Raw genomic sequence first — 19,020 nt, 5'->3', positions numbered from 1 at the left:
AGTGGACAACAATGGTGATTAAATCTACAAATATAAGAATATCTTTACATGTAGGGGAACAAGTGCATGTCAACATTTCAAGGTGTTGAAAATGGGATGGTATATGGAATAAAAATCAATATAAATTAGAGTCCATAGTTAACAGTGACACTGTAATATACTTCCATTATATGTAACAAAGACAGAATACAAAATCTAAATGTCAATGAGAGGGTGATATAAGGGATAGGTATGGAATTCTTGGTAATATTGTTGATTCTCCTTTTTATTTTATTTTTATTTTTATTTGTTATTTTTTCCCTCTTCTTTCTTTGCAGAAGAAATGGAAAAGTCCTCATGTATATTGTGGTGGTGAATGCATAACTACATGATTATACAGGAAACCATTGATTTTTTACGTAGGATGGATTGTATGGTGCGTGAATAAAACTTTAAAAAATAAACAGAAAGATGTAAGAGTTGTAGAAAATATGGAGTGAGGGATGTATATATACACTTTTTGTAGGGAAGTAGAATGGTGCAGCCCATCTGGAGTGCAGTTTGGTGGTTACACAGAAGGTTAAGTATAGGTTTGCCATATGATCCAGGAAACTGATTATTAGTATATTTTTGGAAGAAGTGAAAGCAGGGACATGAATGGACATTTGCATATTGGTGTTTATGGTGGCAGCATATACAATTTGTAATAGATGGAGGTGGCAGAAGGGTACATTGATGAAGGAAGGGTGATGTTTGGTATATACATACAATGGAATATTGAGCATCTGCAAGAAGGAATGGAGTTGTGAGGCATGAAACTAGGTTAATTAACCTTAAAGACAGTATGGTGAGTGAAATAAGCCAGAAACAAAAAGACAAGTATTATAATATGTCACTAATATGGAGTAAATGTCCTGTGTAAGTTCTGAAAATTGAATTCAGGAGCATAGGCTATCAGGGGAAGGCTTACTGTAAAAATTACTAGACTGTAGCTGAGTTGGTACAGTTTTTTCTAATTTCTGAGATGCTGGGCTGTTTGTGTATAGCATGGCCATTCCCTGCAACTTAGGGTAACTGTGTCACACCTGAGACTCAGAACAGAGTTCTGCAGCTATGAGGGACAGCATTACCGTATACAACAACTATTTAAAAAGCTGAAAATGAGATCAGACTTCAATTAAAAATATGAATGAAACTGATCTTGTTAGCAGTAAGGAAAATCAGACTAAAGGGTAAATGTGATATTGACTGTGTTTTAAGACTTCTACTACTGTGTGAGATCAAATGAAGAGATATTTATTTGGTGCAAAATCTGTTTTCTGTAGCACATCTAATTTAAATTTTATGGTAAATTTATTGGAACACCATAATTACATGGAACCTTGAATAGGGAGGGAGATGTTGCTTTGTACAGGTTAGTGTAATGCCCTGATGCAACCCAGGATAATTTTGCCAGGGAACAAAAAGGTATTTTCACAGTCCCCTTGAAGGACTGGGTAAAAAATGTGGAAACATTACACTTCTCCACCTGGGGAATTCCTGGTATCCTCACAAGCACTGGGGTCTACCAATGTAATAGGAAAATCCTGCTATCTTGTAGGTTTTCCTTATGGAACTTATTCCTACAAAGCTAAATCTACTTATAATTATTCCTAAGAGTCACTCCCAGAGAACCTCTTTTGTTGCTCAGATGTGGCCTCTCTCTCTGAGCCAACTCTGAAGGTAAACTCACTGCCCTGACCCCTTTGTGGACATGGACCTCAGGAGGGTATATCTCCTAGCAACATGGAACATGACTCCCATCAATGAGCCTGGCAGTGGCATTGTGACATTCAGGAATACTTGGACCAAAATGGGAAGAGAAATTGAACAAATTTTAGTTTCAGTGGATGAAAGATTTCAAAAAGAGATGAGAGTTCTATTTGGAGGTTCTTCTTAAGCATTATGTCAATATTCTTTTTTAATTTTTAGTGTATTAGAATAGCTATAAAGAAATACCTGAAACTTATACTACAGTTCAGTAGCCTTGATTCTTTTTTGAATATAAGAAATGTAATTTTAATAAACTGCAATGAAGATATTGCATTAATGCAAGTTAAGTAGATGATGATATGGAAGAGTAGTTAGTTTAGGTTATTTGATTTTCTTTTTTTAATTCAGTTTTATTAAAATATATTCACATACCATACAATCATCCATGGTATACAATCAACCGTTCACAGTATGATCATTGTTCTAGTTTGCTAATGCTGTGGAATGCAAATACCAGAGATGGATGGGCTTTTATAAAAAGAGGGTTTATTTGGCTATACAGTTACAGTCTTAAGGCCATAAAGTGTCCAAGGTAACACATCAGTAATAAGGTACCTTCACCGGAGGATGGCAAATGGTGTCTGGAAAACCTCTGTTAGCTGGGAAGGCATGTGGCTGGCATCTGCTCCAAAGTTCTGGTTTCAAAATGGCTTTCTCCCAGGACATTCCTCTCTAGCAAGCTTGCTCCTTTTCAAAACGTCACTCACAGCTGCACTGAGTTCCATCTCTTTAAGTCAGCACGTTTATATGGCTTCACTGATCAAGGCCCACGCTGAATGGGTGGGGCCACGCCTCCATGTAAATATCCCATCAATTATCATCTACAGTTGGGTGGGGCACATCTCCATGCAAACAACCTAATCCAAACGTTCCAACTTAATCCCCACTATTATGTCTGCCCCACAAGATTGCATCAAAGAATATGGCTTTTTCTGGGGGACATAATACATTCAAACCAGCACAATCATCCAGTTATGCATTCATCACCACAATCTATTTCTGAACATTTTTCTTATATCAGAAAGAATCAGAATAACAATAAAAAATAAAAGTAAAAAGGTACACCCAAACTATCCCCCCATCCCACCCTATTTGTCATTTAGTTTTTGTCTCCACTTTTCTACCCATTCATCCACACACTAGACAAAGGGAGTGTGATCCACAAGGCCTTCACAATCATACTGTAACCCCTTATACTATACATTATTATACAATCATCTTCAGGAGTCTAGACCACCGGGCTGGAGTTTAATAGTTTCAGGTATTTACTTCTAGCTATTCCAATACATTAAAACCTAAGAGATGTTATCTATATAGTGGATAAGAATGTCCACCAGAGTGACTTCTCAACTAGCCTTGATTCTTGAAGATGATTGTATAACTTTATAGCTTTTACATTGTGATTGTGTAATTGTGAAAATGTTGCCTCTCTCACTCCAGTTTTCCAGTGTATGGACAGATGTGTAAGAAAATAAGACAAAATTAAATAATTAGGGGTATAAAGGGTATGGCATGCTTTGGGTGTTCTTTTTTATTTTTATTTTTTGGATTAATGAAAATGTTCAAAATTGACTGTGTTGAGGAAAGCCCAACTGTTTGATGATATCATGAAACATTGATTGTACACATTGGATTATTAACTTGTATATGAATATATCTCAATAAAATTGCAATAAAAAGATTTTACACTGAAAACTGTGGAATATTTTTGGAGAAAAATTAAAGATCTAACTAAGTGGAAAGACATCCAATGATCATGAATTGTAATATTTAATTTTGTTAAGAATGTCATTACATATGAAAGCATTCTGTAATGCAATCTCTTTCTTCCAAATTTAAAATGCTTTCTTTTGCAGAAGTAGATAAGCTGATTGTAAAGTTTACATACAATTGCAGGTATCCCTAAATAGCCAAATCAATCTTCAAAAATATCAAACTGTGTGATCTCACACTTTCCAAAGACAAAATTCACTACAAAACTTCTGTAATCAAAAAGTGTGGAATTGGCATGAAGGTAGATATAGAGATCAATAGAAATTTTATTCCAGAAATAAACTATTCATCTATGGTCAATACTTATTGACAAGGTGCTAAGACCATTGATTCTGAAAAGGATAGTTTTTGCAACAGTGGTGCATGTACAAATATAAAATCCCATGCAAAAGAATGCATCCTTACATGAACCCACATACAATAATTAACTCAAAATGGATTAAAGGCATAAGTGTAAACATGCATAACCTTGAATTTGGCAATTAATTCTTAGATACGGCACCAAATCACAAGCAACAAAAGAAAAAATATGTAAATTTTAAGTGATCAAAACTATAAACATTTGTGCATCAAGGATTCTATAAAGAAAATTGATACAGCCCACAGGGTATAAGAAAATATTTGCACATAAAATACGATGAGTGTACTATCCAGAATACATAAGCAACTCATAACAAAACAACAGGAAAACAAAAAACACCATTAAAAATGGATGAAGGACAATAGTAGGTGTTTATACAAAGATGATATATAAATGACTAGCAACACAGAAAAGATGCTTGACACCATTCATTTATCATTAGGAAAATGTATATCAAACCCATAAAGAGATGCCACTTCACACTTACTTGGATGTCCATAATAAAATAAATCAGAATACAGCAAGTGTTGATGATGTGGAGATATTATAACTGTCATGCATTGCTGTTGGGAATGTAAAATGTTGCAGTCACTATGGAAAACATGTTATTATTTCCTCAAAAAGTTAAACAAAGAATTATCATATGAACCAGCATTTCCATTACTAGGTGTTCTAGTTAGCTAACGCTGCAGAATGCAAAACACCAGAGATGGATAGGCTTTTATAAAACAGGGGTTTATTTCACTACACAGTTACAGTCTTAAGGCCACAAAGCATCCAAGGTAACACCTCAGCAAATGGGTACTTTCACCGGAGGATGGCCAATGGCGTCCAGAAAACCTCTGCTAGCTAGGAAGGCAGCTGGCATCTGCTCCAAAGCTCTGGCCTCAAAACGGCTTTCTCCCAGGACGTTCCTTTCTAGCAAGCTTGCTTCTCTTCAAAACATCACTCCCAGCTGCACTCTCTTTCTTCCCCCCGAGTCAGCGCATTTATATAGCTCCACCGACAAGGGCCCACCCTGTATGGGCGGGGCCACGCCTCCATGGGAACATCTCATCAGAATCATTTTTCACAGCTGGGTGGGGCACATTCCAAGCAAATCCAACCATCACCAAAACGCCTGCCCCACACAAGACCACAAAGACAATGGCATTTGGGGGACACAACACACTCAAAACGGCACACTAGGTATATACACAAGAGAAATTAAAATAGTCACCAAACAAAAACTTGTACACACATGTTCATAGCAACACTATTCACAATAGTCAAAAGGTGGAAACAACACACTTGTTCATTTACTGATGAATGGATAAAGAAAACATGGTACGTTCATGTGATAGAACACTATCTAACAAAAGAAGGAATGATCACCGCTGCATGTTACAATGTGGATGATCCTTAAAAACATCAAGGTATATGAAAGAAGCAGAAAAAGACTATGTACTGAATGACTCCATTCACATGAAATGTCCACAGTAGGTGAATGCATAGAGACAGAAAGCATATTAGTGGTTGCCAAGGGCTATGAAGGATGGGGAAATTAAAAGTTATTGCTTAATGGTACATGTATTCTTTTGGGGGTATTAAAACATTCTGGAATTAGACAGTGGTGATGACTGCACAACTTTGTGAACATACTAAAATCCCCCAAATTGTGCACTCTAATATGAGTAAAAGAGTGAATAGTATATTACTTGAATTTTACCTCAAGAAATTGAATAAATAGGAGGCGGGGCAAGATGGCAGAGTGGTGAGGAGCAGAATTTTGTCTCTCCCCTAGAGCAGCTGGCAATTACCCAAGAACTATATGAAACAGTGTTTTCGGGGTCTCCAGTAACCAGTCACACATTGGACACAAGTATGGAATTGGAGGAAAAGCTGAGATCGCAGCGAACATTTAATCAGTATGTTCAAATGCTGATTGTGGTGATAAATGTACAACTTTATGATGATACCATGAACAACTGATTGTACACTGTGGATAAATGTATGGTATGTGAATATAACTCTATAAAATTGTAGGAAAATATATATATAGGAGTAAAAGTGTTGGAGAAAACATGGCGAGAGGGATGATGCCTCACCAATATGGACTAACTACAATGTGTAAACTCAGAATTGAATCTTAGAACATAGCCTAACGTGAACACAATAATTGTAATAGTCCCTAGATTGTAAGCTCTTACAGCAGTTAACTCTATCCCTGAATTGTAAGGCCTATCTCTAAACTTTGAGATGCTGATCCCCTAGCGTATGTTGTCACAAACATTGGGACTGGCAGTTTGATGTGCTGAGCCCTCGAGCATGGGACTTGCCCTTATGAACCTCATTACCACAAAGGAGAGTCTAAAGTTGTATGTAATGGTGCCTAAGAGTCTCCCCCTGAGTACCTCTTTGTTGCTCAGATGTGGCCCTCTCCCTCTCTAACTGAGCCATCTCGACGGGTGAACTCGCTGCCCTCCCCCCTACGTGGGACCCAACTCCCAGGGTGTAAATCTCCCTGGCAATGCAGAGTATGACTCCCGGGGATGAATGTGGACCTGGCGTCGTGGGACTGAGAGTATCTTCTTGACCAAAAGGGAGATGCAAAATGAAACGAAATAGTTTCAGTGGCTGAGAGATTCCAAATGGAGTTGAGAGGTCACTCTGGTGGACATTCTTATGCACTATATAGATAACACCTCTTAGGCTTTAATGTATTGGAATAGCTAGAAGTAAATACCTGAAACTACCAAACTCCAACCCAGCAGTCTGGACTCCTGAAGACAATTATATAATAATGTAGATTACAAGGGGTGACAGTGTGATTGTGAAGACCTTGTGGATCACACCCCCTTTATCTAGTGTATGGATGAGTGGAGGAATGGGGATAAAAACTAAAGGACAAATGGGGTGGGATGGGGGGATGATTTGGGTGTTCTTTTTCACTTTTATTTTTTATTCTTGTTCTGATTCTTTCTGATGTAAGGAAAATGTTCAGAGATAGATTGTGGTGATGAACGCATAACTATGTTATCATACTGTGAACAGTGGATTGTATATCATGGATGATTGTATGGTGTGTGAATGTATTTCAATAAAACTGAATTTAATAAAAAAAAAGAAATTGAATAAATAAAATTGGAGGATCTCAAAGCATACTAAATAATAAACTTCCTGCAGATTAAAGAATTATACATAAGAATGAAAATCAAAATACCAGAAAACATCTTGAATAGCAATTTGTATATTTTGTGATGGGGGAAGCCTTTATAAACAACATGAGAAATTCCAAATAAGAAAGAAAATCATTGTTATGTTTGACTCCAAAAAATTCTGTACAAGGAAAACAATAAACATACATTGATATATTACTTGTAGAGAAGGCAGTACATATATAACAGAGGAGTGATATTATTAATATATAAGAGGCAAAGAAGTGGTGGAACCTAAGATAGTGGCTAGGTGAGACAGGGCAAAAAAACACCTCCATGAAAACTACTAGATAAAAACCAGAAGTTGACCCAGAATACAGGTTTCACTGATGCACTGGCTGGACAAGGTCTGCTAGAACCACAGGGGATATACACATGGTGAAACTGGGAGACTGCATTCTGAAACTAGTGAGTAAGCTGGCTGAAAAACTCAAGAACTGCAGCTGTGCTGTGGTGTGGGGAAGCCAGGGGTTGGTGTTTGGAGATGGACTGGTTCTTTAAAAAAAAAAAAAAAAAAAAAAAAAGGAAAAACCCAGGAGCACTTGCAGTTGCAATGGTGGGAACATGGCAAGAGCAGGCTGAGCTGGCCTCTTGGTGTCTGGTGTGGAGGATAGCCCATGGCAGATTCTTTCAGGGACAGGGGAGTGGGGGGGGAGAGCCAGATGGAGAAAGAAACCCCACTGCTTGCAGCTGAACCCCTGGAGGGCTGGAGACACTACTGCCTGGGGCTGTGCCCACAGCCCAGAGCCACACCAGTTGTCCTGGAACTGGGAAGGAGGAACTGTGTGAGGAGGGGGAGGGGTGGAGATGCCCCATTCAGCCATTGTTGCATCAGGCTGGGAACACCCCTGCATGGCCCGGTGGCCTGGGGTTTCCCTTGAGGGATGGCACACACTTGTGATGTAGCACAGCATTCCCTCAGCAGAGGTTCTGGAAGATTACAGCTGAGAAGGGAGGCCCACTCAGAAAACCCAGGGATGCTATATCAATGCCAGTGGTTTGTGGGTCAGCAACAGGGAAAATCTGGGGCAGAACTCAAATGAAGGCTTAGACTCTTGCAGTGGCCTTGAATCTCTGGGAGCACATGGGGGGTTTGAATATTAAACCTGCCCTGCCTCCCTAGCCACCCAGACACATGCCCCACATTCAGGGTGGACAGCTCCAGCAACACACCCAAACTGAGTTCACCAACTGAAATCCACAAGAATCATTTTCCCAAACACCACAAGGATGAAGTTGAGGAAAACTGACTTGAGAGGTATAGGTGACTTGCAGTTGCCATCTACTGGTTAGTTAGAGAAAGTGTACACAACCAAATTGTATTTCTGAAAAAATAGATTGCTATATTTTTTTTACAGCTTGAAAGAATCCTATCAAGCATAGGAAATGCCAAGAGGCCAAAAACAATGGAAAATCTTAATGCATATGATAAAACCAGATGACATGGAGAACCCAATTCCAAACGCACAAATCAAAATATCAGAAGACACACAGTACTTGGCACAAATAATCAAAGAACTACAATTGAGGAATGAAAACATGGCAAATGATAGGACATGAAGAAGACCATGGCACAGGATACAAGGGACATAAAGAAGACCCTAGAAGAGCATAAAGAAGACATTGCAAGAGTAAATAAAAAAATAGAAGATCTTATGGAAATAAAAGAAATTGTTGGTCAAATTAAAAAGACTCTGGATACTCATAATACAACATTAGAAGAAGTTGAACAATGACTCAGTGTCGTGGAAGTCCACAGAACAGAAAATGAAAGAACAAAAGAAAGAATGGAGAAAAAAATAAAAAAAATAAAAATGGATCTCAGGGATATGACAGATAAAATAAAACATCCAAACTTAAGACTCATTGGTGTCCCAGAAGGGGAAGAAAAGGGTAAGGATCTAGTAAGAGTATTCAAAGAAATTGTTGGGGAAAACTTCCCAAACCTTCTACACAATATAAATACACAAAGCATAAATGCCCAGCAAAATCCAAATAGAATACATCCAAATAAACACACTCCAAGACATATTCTGATCAGACTCTCAAATACTGAAGAGAAGGAGCAAGTTCTGAAAGCAGTAAGAGAAAAGCAATTCACTACATACAAAGGAAACAACATAAGACTAAGTTATGACTACTCAGTGGCCACCATGGAGGTGAGAAGGCAGTGGCATGACATATTTGAAATTCTGAGAAAGAAAAATTTCCAACCAAGAATACTTTATCCAGCAAAACTCTCCTTCATATTTGAGGGAGAGCTTAAATTTTTCACAGACAAACAAATGCTGAGAGAGTTTGCCAATAAAAGACCTGCCCTGCTTTAGGTACTAAATGGGGCCCTACCAACAGAGAAACAAAAAAAGAGAAAGAGATATAGAGAATTTTAACAGACATGTATAGAAACTTACATCCCAAATCACCAGAACACTCATCCTTCTCTAGTGATCATGGATCTTTCCCCAGAATGAACCATATGCTGGGACATAAAACAAGCCTCCATAAATTAAAAAAAAAAATTGAATATCTTCAAAGCACATTCTCTGACCACAATGGAATATAAATAGAAGTCAATTTTTGAATTGTAACTCCACTATTTACCTCCTAGAAGATATAAAATACACAAACTCTAATGACAAATCAGTGGTTTTGAACTCAATGTAAAATATGTAACTTTTGACAAGAACTATATAAAGGTGTGTGAATGAAGGAGTATAGGAACATAGTTTATGTATGCTATTGAAGTTAAGTTGATATGAAAGAGAAACAAGAGTGTTATGGATTTAAAAGGTTAATTTTAAGCTCCACAGTAAACACAAAGAATTTATCAGAATATGACCATAGAGATGAAAAGTAGAGTATGGGTTAAGAGAAATGGGGGAAGGGGCAATGGGGAGTTAAATGAGGGTAGAGCTGCTATTTGAAGTGAAGGGAAATTTCTAGTAATGGAAGGTGGGGAGGTCATCACATTACAACATTGTAAATGTGATTAATCCCACTAATGGAATACTAGGGTGGGGGTAGAATGGGAAGATTTAGGCTGGATATATGTTTCCACAATTGAGGGGGAAAAAAAAAAAGACAGTCTAAATAGATGACAATTGAATACCAAGGATGACCCTGGATGGGATCTGAGGATGGAGGAGAGGAGTTTTAAAGGGACACAGTTGAGACAAGAAAAAAAAAAAAGGAAATATGGAATGTAAGCTTTGTATCAGTGTTGAATCTCTTGTACTTCTTAGCTGTATTTAATGGGGTTGCATAAAAGAATGTTCTTGTTCATGGGAATTGTGTATGTGCATTATAGTGTTTGTTCAAGGATGTGTGCAGGTAGTTCTCATATGCTCAGAAGACAGAGCAATAGATGATGGATGATAGATAGGGAGAGAGGGAGGGAAAGAGTGGTGTGACAGCATGTTAAAGTTGGTGGAGTGGGGTATCAGAGGAGGGGGGTCAGGGTATGCTGGAGTTCTGTGTATGGGGTTTGTATTGTTTTTGCAACTTTTCCTATAACTTTGAATTTATTTCAAAATAAAATAAAGAGGCAAAGAAGTCTCATAGAGGACAAATTTGTCAGTCAAAAAGACAACATTTAAAGGTGATTAATTCAAACTTAAAATATTATATGTAATCATGTAAAAAGATGCTAAATCACAATATGAAGAGATGCTAAATCACAATCAGTCAGAGGTATGTAAATCCAAACACATTCTAAATGGAAACAATATCATTGGTAAATATTTCCAAAGTGTAGGAAAAAAAGAATGATTGCATCAAGATGAAGATAGAAGTGGGGGTGACTGATGAGAGTTTAGGAATGGAAAGTGTTCAGAAAAGCCACCAAGTGGAGAATCACCAAAAGTTTTCATCAAGGAAAGCTATCTGGAGCCTTGAGCATGAGAAGCAGTGGGAAGAGGAGCAGTTTCAAGGATCCATGAGGTTTGCAGTTGCATGGGAGAGCTGCCATTAGCATACAAGAGCCACAGGTGGAGAATCAGCAACTACCAATCTCAGGTGCTGGGAGAAGAGATACTCAGACTTCAGCCTCCTTCCAACTTCAAACCTCCCACCAGGGTCACAGAGAAGACATGGAACTGCAGTCACCTGCAAGGAGGACAGATAATAAATATACAGCACAATGGAGATAGAATAATTGGTTTTTCTTCACAGGTGGCTAAATTATTTTATCTGTATATAATATGCAAGTTAGAACTTTGTTTAAAAATTCATAAAACAGTGGTCATTTAAATCAATATGTCCATTCTTGGAATCTCTTTCACAATAATAATTACACACATGAAGAAAGGTACTGTAGGAGTCGTGTGCAGGTGTGAGGTGGTGCTGAGAAGCTGAGGCTGCTGTGAGCTCAAGGCCAGGACTCTCAAGGGAATCACAGCATGGCAGGAGCTGGCAGCCAAAACAGCCTTGGAGCAGCAGCATCCGCTGTCCACAGAGCCCACCAAGGTGGCCATGGCGTTGTTGATGCCACTGAATGGACTGAAGGAGGAGGACAAACAGTCCATCATCAAGCTCTTCATCAAGGCTGGCAGTGACAGTGAAAGCATAGGATACTGCCCGTTTCCCCAGAGGCTTTTCATGATTCTTTGGCTCAAAGGTGTTGTGTTGAGTGTCCCTACCATTGACCTGAAGAGGAAGCCTGCACACTTGCAGAACTTGGCTCCCAGGACCCACCCACTTTCAACAGTGAAGTCAAAATGGATGTAAATAAGATTGAGGAATTTCTTGAAGAAGTCTTATGCCTTCCCAAGTATTTAAAGCTTTCACCAAAACATCCAGAATCAAATACTGCTGGAATGGAAATATTTGCCAGATTCTCTGCATATATCAAGAATTCAAGGCCAGAGTCTAATGAAGCACTGGAGAGGGGTTTCTTGAAAACACTGCAGAAAATGGATGAATATCTGCATTCTCCCCTTCCTGATGATATTGATGAGAATAGTATGGAGGATATTAAATTTTCCACACATAAATTTCTGGATGGCAATGAAATGACATTAACTGATTGCAACTTGCTGCCCAAACTGCACATTGTCAAGGTGGTGGCAAAAAGTATCACAATTTTGATATCCTAAAGGGAATGACCAGCATCTGGAGATACTTAACTAATGCTTACAGTATGGATGAGTTCACCAATACTTGTCTGAGTGATAAGGAAGTTGAAATAGCACATAGTGATATAGCCAAAAGACCCACCAAGTAAATGGCACTTATGAGAGAGATGTCTTCACATCTTCCCCTAACAGAATATGCTTTTCCAAACAGAATGCTCCTCTTCCTATAAAGTAGAAATTTTATTTTGCATGAATATGCAGTTATTCAAGATTAGGGTAAAGGATAGACAAGGTATAGTAGCTATCTTAAAATATACACTCCCCACCAGTATTATTTTAAAATTCTCTTACCCTGCCTACCTCCCCTCCCAGTATCCCCCTTTCCTCTAATTTGGGGACATTCTATTACAAACTTTTCAATGTAGAGGCAGTTTGCCACCTCTCTGAGCCCTCACAATACACTGTGGATAGACGGCAGAGCTCTCGAGGTACAGTGTTTAACTGTGAAAGTGGTAGCCATGACTTCATCAGTCTTCCCCCAACTGTTGCGTAACACATGGTACAGGGAGTACTTATGTATTTTTGGAATTTTATAATAGTTAGTAAAAATATATGAAAGGATTGCTAATGTATCAGAAATATTCTGTTTCAATTTAGTCTATCCTGGATATGTGCTAAAGGATATTGCCACCAATTAAGAGAGCCTTTTATGAGTAGTCACTACAGATTTTGCTAGTTTGCTTTGTAGATGAATTTTCATTTTTATCTAATAGCATTTATCATTTGCACCAGTTGTAACATCTGATACTTTGTAGAAGCTGAAAGTTTAGAGGGAGGGATAGTAGTCTCAAGATCTTCCTCAAACATTTTATCTTTATGACAGAAACCGATGAACACCTGATAATCTGTCTAAATTTGTTATTTATTATATGTAATTTGCCCAGTGCCATTCATTTGAAACATTATTGCTTTCTTTCAGTTTGTTTTTATTTTTAAAAGCTCCTTTTTTGGGTAAACATAGGTCTATACCTTTGTAGATCTTTTGAGTAATACTATATAGACTAATATTTAGCTGATTTAGCTGTGGCAGCACAGTGATTAGTAGTATAAACTAACACTTATACAGAAATTAACCTAAGGAATGTGGGGTGGGTTTGTCAACATGTTAAGTAAAATTTTGTTTCTAAAACACATTTAATGCAGATAATTTTTGTAGATAATGGATTATTCATCCTATATTAAAGGCAAGATAAAATATATAAATTATCAATCCTAACCCCCACACCCCCAAATTTATTGTTAGACTTTGAGTAGAGGATCATTCACTCCTTTTGGTCTGAAATATAGTGTTGTGGTGAGAGTTGCCTAATCTCAATCATTGTACATCATTGAATTAAGTTTTTTCTATAGCCATGTTGAAAAATAGCACTCTGCATGAATTTTGTTTTTTGTTTTTTAAAATTGAAGTCCTTTATCAGGAATTATTTGTCTCTAACTGGAAAGGAGGAACTTAGTGAAAATAAAACAAAAGTTTGCTATTTATTCATTTATATTTTTTTAATGAGCTTTCTAAATACTTTTCCAAAGATTTGTTGTGACTCAAATACATTTTTTGGTAATTTTTATACCTAACTTGTTTAAGAAGTTCTATTTCTCATAGGTTGTTTTTGAAAAATTTCAGTGTATTGCTTTAAAATAGCAATGTTTTCTTCCCTTTTATATGCAGACATTTTGTAAGTGCTGGCTTTATGGGAGCAGCCAGACTTTTATAAACATACTCCATTTTTTACATATCAGTAATTAGGTTGGTATAGAAAGATGACAGAAAAAGCTCCATGTTGTATTCATGTGGCTCAGGAAGATTCCTTTGTTTTTCCTTTCTTAGAACTCATTGCTGATCACAAGGTTTGGCACACATCTTTTTTTTTTCTTTCTGTTAAATGAGGAATTTTTATTAATTCTTTAAATGCAAATGTCCAGTAATGTCTCTACTTTTCACACCCCCTGCAGTGCTCCAGGTAGGAAAGGATTGCAATCTGCTCAGTTGGGGGCCAGCTGGAGAAAATATTCATCATTATTCAGAGGCTTTCTGGTTCCAAATAGTACGGCTGAATAGAAAAGACCCTCCACAGCCCCTGACTCCTTTCTTTTTTTTATTTTGAAATAAATTCAAAGTTATAGGAATAGTTGCAAAAACAACACAAACCCCATACACAGAACTCCAGCATACCCTGACCTCCCTCCCCTGATACCCCAATCCACCAATTTAAACATGCTGTCACACTGCTGTTTTTTCCCTCTCTCCCTCCCTCCCTCCCTATCCATCATCCATCATCTATTGCTCTGTCTTCTGAACATATGAGAGCTAGTTGCACTCATACTTGAACAAACACTATAATTCACATATACAATTCCCATGAACAAGAACATTCTTTTATGCAATCCCATTAAGCACAGCTAAGAAGTACAAGAGATTCAACAATGATACAAAGATTACATTCTATGTTTCCTTTTCCTTATGTCTCAACTGTGTCTCTTTGAGACTCCTGTCCTCCATCCTCAGATCCCATCCAGGATCATCCTTGGCATTCAATTGTCATCTATTTAGAATGTCTTATTTTTCCCTCAATTGTGCAAACATATATCCAGCCTAAATCTTCCCATTCCACCCCCTCCCTAGTCTTCCATTAGTGGGATTAATCACATTTAGAATGTTGTAATGCTCTTTCCCACCATGCATTACTAGAAATTTCCCTTCACCTCAAACAGCAACCCTACACTCATTTCTTAACTCCCCATTGCCCCTTCCCCCATTTCTCTTAACTCATACTCTACTTTTCATCTCTATGGTCATATTCTCTGATAATTTCTTTGTGTTTACTGTGGGGCTTAAAATTAACCTCTTAAATCCATAACAATCTTGTTTTTCTTTGATACCAACTTAACTTCAATAGGACACATAAACTATGTTCCTATACTCCCCCATTCCCCCACCTTTATATAGTTCTTGTCAAAAATTACATATTTTACATTGAGTTCAAAACCACTGATTTGTCATTAGAATTTGTGTATTTTATATCATGTAGGAAGTAAATAGTGGAGTTACAATACAAAAATTATTGACTTCTATTTGTATTCCATTGTGGTTGGAGAATGTGCTTTGAATACATTCAATTTTTTCTTTTTAATTCATTGAGGCTTATTTTATGTCCCACCATATGGTCTATTCTGGAGAAAGATCCATGATCACTAGAGAAACATGAGTGCCCTGGTGATTTGGGATGTAAGGTTCTATAGATGTCTGTTAAAATTCTCTATATTTCCTTCTCTTTTTTTTGTTTCTCTGTTGGTAGGGCTCCCTTTAGTATCTAAATTAGGGCAGGTCTTTTATTGGCAAACTCTCTTAGCATTTGTTTGTCTGTGAAAAATTTAAGCTCTCCCTCAAATGTGAAGGAAAGTTTTGCTGGATAAATTATTCTTGGTTGGAAATTTTTCTCTCTCAGAGTTTTAAATATGTCATGCCACTGCCTTCTCACCTCCATGGTGGCCGCTGAGTAGTCATAACTTAGTCTTATGTTGTTTCCTTTGTATGTAGTGAATTGCTTTTCTCTTGCTGCTTTCAGAACTTGCTCCTTCTCTTCAGTATTTGAGAGTCTGATCAGAATATGTCTTGGAGTAGGTTTATTTGGATTTATTCTATTTGGATTTTGCTGGGCATTTATGCTTTGTGTATTTATATTGTGTAGAAGGTTTAGGAAGTTTTCCCCAACAATTTCTTTGTATACTCTTTCTAAACCTTTACCCTTCTCTTCCCCTTCTGGGACACCAATGAGTCTTAAGTTTGGATGTTTTTTTTATCTATCATATCCCTGAGATCCATTTTGATTTTTTGATTTTTTTCTCCATTCTTTCTTTTGTTCTTTCATTTTCTGTTCTGTGGAGTTCTAGGACACTAAGTCATTGTTCAACTTCCTCTAATCTTGTATTATGAGTATCCAGAGTCTTTTTAATTTGGCCAACAGTTTTTTTTATTTCCATAAGATCTTCTATTTTTTTTTTTATTTACTCTTGCAATATCTTCTTTATGTTCTTCTAGGGTCTTCTTTATGTCCCTTATATCCTGTGCCATGGTTTTCTTTGTGTCCTTTATATTATTTGCCATGTTTTCATTCCTCAATTGTAGTTCTTTGAGTAATTGTGCCAAGTACTGTTTCTCTTCTGATATTTTGATTTGGGTGTTTGGAATTGGGTTCTTCATATCATCTGGTTTTATCATATGCCTTAAGATTTTCCATTGTTTTTGGCCTCTTGGCATTTGCTTTGCTTGATAGGGTTCTTCCAAGTTGTTAAAAAAAAACAATCTAATTCTTCAGAAATACAATTTGGTGGTGTACACTTTCTCCAACTAACCAGCAGATGGCATGTGCAAGTCACCTATACCCCTCAAGTGAGTTCTCCTCAACTTTGTCCTTGTGGTGTTCGGAAACCATTCTTGTGGGATTCAGTTGGTGAACTCAGTTTGGGTGTGTTGCTGGAGCCATCTGCCCTGAATGTGGGGTGTGTGTCCAGGTGGATAGGGAGGCAGGGCAGCTTTAATATTCACACCCCCCAGTTGTTCCCAAAGATTCAAGTCTGGTGCAAGATTCTAAGCCCTTATTTAATTTATGCCCCAGGCCCTCTCTTTCACTGACCCACAAACCACCAGCATTGATGTAGCAGCCTTGGGTATTCCAAGCAGGCCCCCTTCTCAGCTGTGATCTTCCAGAACCTCTGCTGAGGGAATGCTGTGCTATGTGATATGTGTGTGCCATCCCTCAAGGGAATCATGAGAGACAACTGGCTGATTAAAAGTACATGGGTGTGTGAAGGTGGGCATCAGTGTGTATCAGTGTGTATCAGAAGGATCAGAAAAGCATTTCCAGACAAGGCCATTAGGAAAATCACCAAAATGACCACACAAAGGAGAGCTGGGTGTTTGGATTGACTGAAGAGTCCCATCAGGATGAAAGCAGAGCCTCCAGTGTGATTGGCCAGCCCTGTGGTATTATCCATGAGCTTTCACCTGAAAGCACCATGAAGAAAATTGTGTTTACATAGATCACCTACGGGGATGCAATCCTCTGACAGATACATTCAGTAAGCATGTGTGTGCACATTGTGTGCACGTGTGTGTGTGTGCATGTGTGTATGTGCCAACCCAATTGTGCTTATCTCGAGAAATCACATGGGCCTTTATGTTTGGAGACTATAAATCACTTATAATTCCCAATTTACTTGAAAACTGAGTGGATTCACAAATATGGGTTGGTTGAAAGGGTTGTTAACTTCTGAGTTTGCCACAGTTCAGGGTTATGAGGTTTTGGCAACAGTGTAACTTATCAACATGAACTGGAAATTTGAGCCATCATCCTATGCAAATGCAAGAATGAATCATTGAAAACAACAAAATAAACTCCTTATTTTGAGAGATTTTTATGGAGGTCTGCATTTAATTAACATCTCTGGCTTAAGGATCCACCTGTGATCATAAAAACTCTTGTGGGTGTATCTCATGTAGTGAACATTCAGAAAATAACTAAAATCTTATTTGGGGTCAACCCATGCAAAAGAGTTTACTTACTGTGCTGATATGATCAGCTTGCTCTGTAAGGTGCTGTGGTTTCATGGAATGAGGTGTGCAGCCTAAAACATCTAGTGGAGTTCTCATGACCAAAATGACCATCAGAGAACTCAAGGGTTAAGGGGTGAGAGGATTAGACACTGTAGCCAGGCTATAGCCATGGACCCAGCCTCCCCTCTTCCTGTACTGTGCCCATCACAATTTTCTAAACCCTCCATTCCTCTGTGCTCTCTACATGAAAAGAAGAAAGAACACAGCTTGTCCGTACAATGTGGTAAGGATTAAATGAGTTAGCAATGAAAATACTCAGAATATCAATTGTCACATGTGAATATACACATATACTGCTAGTGTAGAGGGTTAATATCCAAGCATACTACTGGGTAGAAAATTATTAAGAGTTGGCTCATTATTGCCTTATGGTATGAGATCTGTTATTTCAGGTCTCCAGTTTCATTATTCTATTTATAGACTTAAATTTTAGATTTGATAATTCATTTTCTTTTTCCAACAGTAATCTATATCCTCATGTCTTCTAAGAATATGAATATTCAGAACCTATGTAAGAATTTGCTTTCACAATTATTGGCTTATCATGTAAGATATATTACTTCCTTTCTCTGGTTTAAGGATCCTATTCATAGGTTTAAGTATTTTAATTTGATCATTTCTGCAGTACCAAACATTTTGTTCATTTGTTTTTGTCCCCTCCCCACCAATTAGACAGTGCTTTATAGAGAATGACATTTCTTTCTCATGTCTGGCACATAATTCTCCAAGATGCAAACCTTCCACCATTTTCTGTGAATCTTTGGGCAGTGGAAGAGCTAGCAGTTATAGCCCTGATTTTACACAGGAGGTTTTACTTGTTTTTGCAAACATCATTTGCCTTATTTCTTGCCACACCAATTTTTCATGAAGGAGAACTGAGATGCTGAGAGAGAAATTGAACACTGAGATAATTGACTACAATTCATTGCTCTCCTCTCCTATATTCTGCATATAGATCTCCAGGTGTTATATCTTGAAGACAAATCAAGGATAAATTTTAATTCATTACATTTTAGGAGATCACAGATGGTCTAGTAAGAAAAATCACTTTATAAATGTAATTTAGAGTCAAACTGAGAATGGTTACAAAAAAGATACAAACAATAGATGTAAAATATACCTGACCTTTCCAGAGAGATTCACTAGCAATTTCTT

The 19,020-nt window shown here is 37.6% G+C and overlaps 1 pseudogene; it reads left to right on the top strand.

Moving 5' to 3' along the window:
* The first annotated feature begins 11,592 nt into the window (after window positions 1-11,592).
* On the top strand, window positions 11,593-12,343 carry LOC119520857 (annotated as a pseudogene).
* Window positions 12,344-19,020: the final 6,677 nt, after the last annotated feature.

The sequence above is a fragment of the Choloepus didactylus genome, chromosome 26 (genome assembly GCF_015220235.1).
Source record: "Choloepus didactylus isolate mChoDid1 chromosome 26, mChoDid1.pri, whole genome shotgun sequence".
NCBI lineage: Eukaryota > Metazoa > Chordata > Mammalia > Pilosa > Megalonychidae > Choloepus > Choloepus didactylus.
Note: the sequence above shows the minus strand (reverse complement) of the source record. Positions and strands in the feature narration are given on the sequence as shown.